This window comes from Papio anubis, chromosome 16 (genome assembly GCF_008728515.1).
Source record: "Papio anubis isolate 15944 chromosome 16, Panubis1.0, whole genome shotgun sequence".
Taxonomy (NCBI): Eukaryota; Metazoa; Chordata; class Mammalia; order Primates; family Cercopithecidae; genus Papio; species Papio anubis.
Window position 1 is genome coordinate 68839240 of NC_044991.1, and position 8155 is coordinate 68847394.

General features: G+C 47.4%; 1 protein-coding gene across 2 annotated transcripts in view; it reads right to left on the reverse strand.

Annotated features, from left to right (window-relative positions):
• Positions 1 to 7777, reverse strand: part of CHD6 (chromodomain helicase DNA binding protein 6) — a 221366-nt gene extending 213589 nt beyond the window's left edge. The window contains exon 1 of one of the 2 annotated variants that reach the window (XM_031656781.1): positions 7721 to 7777. The gene's annotated coding sequence lies outside the window, so the exon portion shown is untranslated. Of the gene's footprint in view, positions 1 to 4109; positions 4220 to 7720 lie in introns of those variants that run through there. The other variant, XM_017944807.3, reaches the window with a different exon arrangement.
• Positions 7778 to 8155: the final 378 nt, after the last annotated feature.

Genomic DNA, 8155 nt, shown 5'->3' on the forward strand with positions numbered 1-8155 from the left:
ATGTTTGGATTCTTGTCCTGGTTATCTTACAATTTGACTTCCTAGCATCCTGAAATTTTCAAATGCTGTCTTAGTATATTATTGAAATAGATAACAAAAGCACCACGGGAGTCCGTTGAAAACTTAGGTTTGTTCCTTGCTAAAATTTCTAAGTCCTTCATTATGACTATAAAAAAAAAAAACGTTCCATTTTAAAAAAAAATCCTGACTCTTCAAAATAGGAGCGATTTAAGTTATATCATATACACTCCATTACAAATTCTAAAGGTTGCAAAATAGAACAGTGATGGCAAACAACATAATGAATAAATGTAAGAGGATGCACAGAATCACTATTTACTGACTGTAAAAACCAACAAATACAGGTACTATAGGCAAAAATAAACATTTTTCTTTGGATTTTATGCAGATGATTTAGTTCAGAAACAGGGACAAGCATGGATATTTTAAAATAACTCCATTTTACTACCTTCAGGACTTTTATGGAAGTAACAGAATTTCTCATGAGGGTATCAACGCCTCCACAACATGAACCGAAGAAAAGAACATTTTGGCAAAGGAAAAAGTGACTGCATTCTCCCTCTACTTCATGGTTATTACTGTACCAGGGTACACCTGAACTCCTAAGTGCCCCAGGAAGACCACTCCTACACCATGGAGACAAAGCGGGGGAAAGGGTGTCCTCACTGTATTTCAACACTCCTCTTCAGTGACAAATTCCCGAAACGGAAAAGTAAAAATGGATGCACGTGTAGAACTTAGGGAAGGTGTGTTAACTAACCTAACACCATACCACTAAAATACAACAGTACGCTTGAGCGTTTAAACAGATCTTTAGAGAGAACTATTGGTGAAAAGGACATGTCTTGGATACAGATGATCTGGGTTCAAATTCTGGCTCTATCATTGATTACCTTTATGGCCTTTAATAAGTTACTTCATTTCTCTGAGCTGCAGCCCAGCCTCATGAAGTGGCTATGAAAGCAAAGGTATTTTTCCCAACTCTGTAGCCCCAGTATCTGCCTGAGTACTGGACAAATACCAGGTATTCAATCAATGCTAGTTCTTTTTGCTCCACTCACAAGTGTGTCACATTCCATTGAAAAAAAAAAAAAAAAAAAAAGTTCTCTAGGGAAGAGATATCTCAGCCCTAGCTATCATTTTATGTATTTCAAAGAGTTTTCAATATAATAACCTGGTATAGGAGAAGGCAGGCAATCCTATGGAATTCACTCCACCTCTCACTAGAATTAAACTAAAGCTCTGCATGAGCAATGAAGTATAAGAGAATCATTAAATATGTATTAAAAACAAAACTATTTCAAGCCGCCTTATACCAGGCAGGGAAAGGGGAAGGACGGAGGGAGAGTACAGCCTCCTCAGTTGATATGGATATACTGTCACTGTCCTATACCAAAGACATTTTTGCAGGTAGAATCTCTGAATCCTTAAACTTGTTCAAAGAGATTCAGAACATGGGTGGTCCGTGAGTGATCTCATTTAGTAATTACCAATTAAAGTCTTTCCATGAAAGGTGAAAAACATAGGCACCTACAGGGAGAATCAAGCCTGATGTTGTGGAACCTCATGGTATAACACAGGAAGACATAACCACAAACTCTGCTTGGGGAAAAGCCATACTTCCAAGAAAACCAAAACATTTCTTTGAAACTTATATAAACCAAGGAGCTCTCCAAGACATAGTAGCCCAAGGGCCGCCTGTTGTTTCTAACAGGTTTTCTGCAATGTTAGAGCAAAATCATAAATAAGATGTGGTTTCTAATGAGATATGATTCTGCTTCAGGTTTTCTTTGGTATTTGAAATATACAAAAAGTAAATCAATAAATACAAAAACAAAACTGCCAAAGGTTCTTCCAGAAATGCAGCAGTTAGTCGTATTTCTCCCACTTCACTTCTAACTTGTCTTTCAATTTCTTGTGTGGTTTGCCTCAACTAATACATTGATGAGTTCAGAGAACTTCCAACTACACGAATAATAAATTATAAAAAGTATAAAGACATAGAATATTTAAAAGTTATAAAAATGATCATATTGAAAGAGTCTGCAGTGCTACTAAATGTAACAGAAGAGCTAAATGTGAAAAACAAAGAAATAACTGCAGAATAAAAAACGTGACTCCAGGGAAACTGTGATACCACACTGAAACACAACTCAATTTCGCAACAGATCCAGATTTACTTCGCCCATGGCCAGACTGCACCAAGAACAGTACTGTAGTTTGGTTATTAGTAGAGAGACTCCAAAGCTAACAGAAAGGTGGGGAAAGATGTGTGCAGGCTAGCTTTTAGTCGCCCACTAATCAAGAAAAAAAGTTTAAATTCAAAAGAACTTATAATTCACCTATGAAGTCTGCCCTGGAACAAAACGAACTCCAAAATTAATAATCTTACCACTCCGCATTTTCCCAAGGCCTTTGGTTATAATGATGCATTGCTTATAAGAAACCACCTGCTCTGTTTGGCATAAATCATGTTACTTGAGGATTCATGCCTAATCATTTTATCACACACAGATCTCAAATCTTCTTTCTGTTGCCAGAGAGCCATAAAGTTCACAAAAACTCTCTCTCTGAGGTTGCCAACCTGATTTTCCAATTTGGCTTATAGTCAAACTCGACTGTGCCATGAAATCAATGGGACAGACCCCCAATAAGTCACACAGCTCACATCAGCCTAGGGAGCAAAACCAAGTGGTCTGCCCCGGTTTTTTCCCCCAAACGCCACAAACATATTTCCACAAAGTACATCGAAACTGGGGTCCCACTGGGATGGTACTCTTACATACCATCTGGGAAACCATAATCAAATCTCGGGCAATATTTCAGACATCCTGGAAACTGTAAATATTTAAAATGTGTATTTTCTGTGTTCGTGGATCTGCCACCAGAAACGAGGAGTTTTCAGGGGGTGGGAAATAAGGCACACACAGTCCCAGAGAGATGCTCTGAGATGCCAAGGATTCACCAGAAACCTTGGCCAGATTACTAATGCTCCATAAACCCTAATTTGGAGAACAGGGGCCTACAAGATCAAAATTGAATTATACTGCCTTATTAGATCCCACACAACTGAAACCATAGTCACATTAGTCATAACTGGAACTAGGAATACTTTATGTACACAAATATAAAGTGCCTGCTTATGCATTTTTAATTGTATCAAATAAAACTGTAAGCTGCAAACTAACTCAAATTTCAATTATCTCACTAGTGAGGGGATTTCCTAATAACGCCTTTTAAAAAAACCCAAGTAGCTGCCAACCCTCTGCACATCCGACAGGCATGTCCCTGGAAATCTGGGCGCAACGGACTCCGTTACTTCTCAACAGCGAAGAAAATAAATACCTTGAAGAGGACAGATAGATCTTTTTTTAAAGCTCAAACATGCAATCTAATAATGCACAAAACTTGGCAGCGGGGTTGCAGGACCCCTCCAGGGCTCCAATTTTCGGGGCGAGTGCGCGCTAGTGCGTAAGAAGGGGGCGGAGGGGGTGCGCGATCCGAGGCCGCGCCGGGGCCCCCGCCCCCTCCCGGAGCAGCAACCTGGCACCAGCCCACCCTCCTCCACCCCTGCAAACAGACGCAGGACGCGAATAGAGCAACTTCTCCGCGGGGGCGGCGGCGGGAATAGCGGTCACCCCCGCCCCGCCCCAGCGCGGCCGGGCCCGGGGGTCCCACCGCGCCCGCCCCGGGGGGGGCCTCTGCACGCCCCGCCCCCAGCCGCCAGGCCCGCGGCCGGGGTCTGCCCGGACCCCCGCCCCTGCGCGCGGCCCGCAGCGGCGCACTCCCAAGGACGGCCGCCCGACCCAAGCGAAAGCGGGAGCGGGAGCCGGAGCAGGAGCCTGGCGCGGCAGAGGCCGCCCCTCTCCCCAGGCCGCAGGCCGCCGCCTGCCCTCCGCCAGGCCGCCCGCCCGCCGGCCGCGCTCGGACCCCAGCCCGGCCGGGCCTGGACGCCGCCGCAGCCCCTCATCCCGGCTCCATTCATAGGGGCACCCTAGCCCGGCCGGCGGGGCGGGGCCGGAGACCCGCGGACAAGGCCGGTCCGCCGAGGCCAGGAAGGAAAATAAAAAGTTAAGAGAAGAACTTACCTAAAATGGCTCCTGCAGCAGCCAAAATACAAACAGCTATTATTTGGTGAAGTTTAGCTCAGACACCCTGCAAGGACACCCTAACCCATCTCGGGCCCGCCTTCCCTGTCGCGCCATTGGGCTTCGCCGGTCCAAAACACAGAACCATTGGTCTTGCCGGCTGCCGCTCAGGCAGAAGCCCATTTCAAGCTTGCTTGCAGGGGCGAGTGATGGGCTCGCTCCATTGTGCTCGTATTTGCATGGATGTGATCGCGGCCTTGATTGGTCGGCGCTGAGACTGCCCCGCCCCCTGCCTCGTGCCCCCCGCCTTGGAGACGCCGCTGCGCGCGGCCCCGCCCCCCCGGGACTAGCGGCAGGGCCACGGGGGCGGGGCGGGGCCGGGGTCCCGCGGGCCGAGGGGGCGGGGCGGGGTCTTGCACGCGACGGGTCGCAGGCAGGGGGCGGGGACCTGGGGCGCGCGCGGGGGCCGGCGGGCGTTCAGCCTGCAGGTGGAGGTCTCTCAGGTAGCTGGCTAGCTCTGTGGAAGACCCGGGGCTGGCGTCTCCGCGGGTGGAAGAGGATGTGGCTGGGGTCCCGCGACACAGGGGTTCCGCAGGGGCCGAGGTCTTGCCAGCAAATGCAAGGAGAGGCGAGGGACCCGCAGGTCAGGAAAAGAAGATCCTGAGTGGCCAAGGGAACAGAGGAGCAGCCTCCAGCCGCGTCTCCTGCCGCTCAGCCCGGCTCACTGGCACTCTTGGCTCCTGACGGGCTTCTTCCCAAGGCCCCGCGCACCCGGGAGTTTTCCAGCCCCGCGGACCCTGCAGCGCCTTGGCTAGATCTCCGTGAAATCAGGTGTCGAGATATGGTACATTTATTTTCGGGCCTGTCGCCCCTACCATCCTTGTAGCATCCTCAAGGACAGGGCCTAGTGTTTGGCAGAGATTCAACTAATTGTTACACTCTCGAATTCATTCGTTAGCAGCTAATCTTTGAGTGCCCACAAATTCCAGACATTGATATAAAACGGGATATTGCAGTCAACAAGACAAAGCCCTTGCTTTCATGGAGTAGGCGAAAGACTAAATACAAGGGGCAGGTAGTGATAAATGCTGTGAAGAAAATAGATAGAAGAAAGGAGGGAAATTAGACCAAGGTTTAGGAATTAGGAAATTCCTAAATTAAGAAAGGAGGGATGGAGAGTTTGCCCTGCCTGGCTGAATACTCTGTATGGCATCTCATTACTGCCCCCTCCCACCCTGACCTTGGCAGCCACCTGCCCTCCTCGCGCCCTGCTTGCCCATCGTGTTTCCTAAGCACCGACTAAAAAACTGATTGGATTCTGACTGTAGAGGCTTATTCTACCTCAGTTAAAGCAGGAATGATCTGAGTCTGATGATTCTAAGAGCAGTTTGTGGGATACATTTAGGATAAGCACATTTTGACTGTGTCAGGGGCCATGATAATGATTTAGCGGAGCCTCACTGTACCCCCAGAGAGAGAGTATTTTTAGCTTCTTTGAAATCCCAGTTTTCCGATGGCTTTCAGCCTGTGGCCCTAACTCTCTTGTGAGTAACACTCTTCACTTCTTGGCAGACACAAGAGATTTCTCCAGCTTGAAAACAGAGGCAGCAGCCCCCTGCTGCCTATCTCTCTCATTTGTGTGCATTTCTGTCATTTGACTCAAGGCTGGCCAAGATGTCTCATGATCTTTCTTTCCTCGTCTTTCTTCCTCCCTTAAACAGATATTTATTAGGCACCAACTATGTTCCAGGTATTGTTCTAGACACAAGGGATGCAGCATTAAACAAGACAAATAAAATCTTTGCCCTCAAGGAGCTTACAATCTAGTTGAGGATGAGATAGAGAGTTATGCATAGATCCTGAGGATCTCCAATTTTGCCAAGCTGCTGGTGAGTGAGTATACTGAGGGTGACCCGCCTGCTGCTGCCTCCTGGGGACAGCATGCTTGACCTTCTGAACCAGCTGCTTCAGGAGCTGAAGTTGAAGCTGAGGCAGGACCAGGCAGCTGGTAGCCACAGCCTCTCCAGCTCAAACACCAGAGTTACAGGTTCCAAAGCTCTCAACAGTGCCCATGGTACTCTTGGCTCTCATGTCTTGAAAGAGGCTGGGAGCAGAGTTGGTTTTTTGTTTGTTTGTTTGTTTTTGTTTTTGTTTTTTTGAGATGGAGTCTCACTCTGTTGCCCAGGCTGGAGTGCAGTAGTGTGATCTCAGCTCACGGCAAGCTCTGCCTCTGGGGTTCACGCCATTCTCCCACTTCATTCTCCTGAATAGCTGGGACTACAGGCACCCGCCACCATGCCCGGCTAATTTTGTTTTTGTATTTTTAGTAGAGACGGGGTTTCACCGTGTTAACCAGGATCCTCTCAATCTCCTGACCTCATGATCCGCCTGCCTCGGCCTCCCAAAGTGCTGGGATTACAGGTGTGAGCCACTGAGCCTAGCCAGGGAGCAGAGTTTTATCAGAGACAGATTTGGTGGGTCCTATGTGGGAGTCAAATGACCCTTCCTTTGCATAATAAAGTCTCTTGCCTACAAAAATTGAAATAACATAAATGAGGTGGTACTCTAGACAGAAAGAGGAGCATGTATGTACCAATGCAAGAGGCAGCCTGGGGAGGTGTGAGAGCCAAGAGAGAGATGGAAGGTAGACTTGTCAGTAATTGCTGTTCTTAAACATTGAGAAAAGTCAGCAGCACATAAGAAGTTAGATATACACAGAGACACAATAGTAAGTCACCAAAAAAGAAATCAATAGAAGTATATGACTGATTCACAAATGAGTGGGACAGGTACAACCAAAGGAACAGTCTGGGGACTGCATTTAGGAGAGGTGTCAGGCTTGACCTTATCCAGTGAGAGTCAGGTCTGCAGAACTGAGAGGAGTTAGTGGAGTCTGACCCAAGGTACTTCATCAGGAACCAGTGGGGAGGACCTGGAGGGGAAAGGGAAATAGAGACAGCTAAGTTGCTTTTAGCTGTACCCATTCATGGCAGTGTCTTGGCCTGCGTCTCCAGAAACAGAGCCTGATTCTATAGCGTAGGAGTAAAGCAAAAGGAGTAAAGTAGGGAGGAAGGAAGAGCCAATACCAGGATGGTTATTAATCTGGCCTCCACTAAGTATGGCTGATTGCTTCTGCTCAAGGGATTATCCTCTGAGAAGCCATATAAAATGAGTCTCAGAATAGCCTATGGGAGGGGGAAGGGAAGGAAATCTATCCATTAGCTCATCTCATTGGATAAAGACTCACACCAGTTGTTCATGCATAGGTGCCAAGTGGGCTTCTGCAGTGTCCCAAAACTCAGTGTCAACAGGGAACCTAGCAAGAGGCACGTGGCAAGGCCACGAGGCAAAGTACTGTCAGGGTGCAGCTGTGTGAAGTCAGATGGTGCCCACGCAGAGCTTGATGCCACAGCAGCTGCTGGAACGAAAGATGATTGATGCTACAAGGGTGATGCCAGTGATGCACAAATTTTTGTACCATATAGTGTGCCCCATTTCTAAAGGGGCCCAGAAAAGCAATCCTTAGGAGCTCTGAAGGGAGCCACAGAAGGGCTTCCAGCAGTTCTAGAACTTTCTTATAGTAACACCACAAAGAAAGAGTTGCATCCCACCTGACTCTGTTCTCTCTTGCCTTCATGTCTCTGTTCACTTGTCTGTTTCCTCTGTTAGACCATGAGCTTCTTTATTGTTCTTGTTGATAAACCTGTGGCAGGAAAAACAACTCTTTTCACCAGCCCATTTCATTTTCCTCCTAGGTTCATAATAAAACTACATTTCTCAGTAATCAGGTAGGCCCATGTAATTGAGCTCTGGGTAATGGAATCTGGACAGAAGTGGTAAATATATCCCGTTTCTGGACATCCCCTAAAAACTCCCATGAGATCTTCCAAACTTCTCCTTTCCTCATGCCTGGCCAGGTGCAAAAATATTGAGTGGAGGACTCAGAGGCCCCAGAAAATGGCAATGGTGGCTCACTGCATAGAGTAGAACCTCTGTGCTCACTTGCACTGGATCATGTTGTAAGCAAGAAATAAAATGTCATGGTG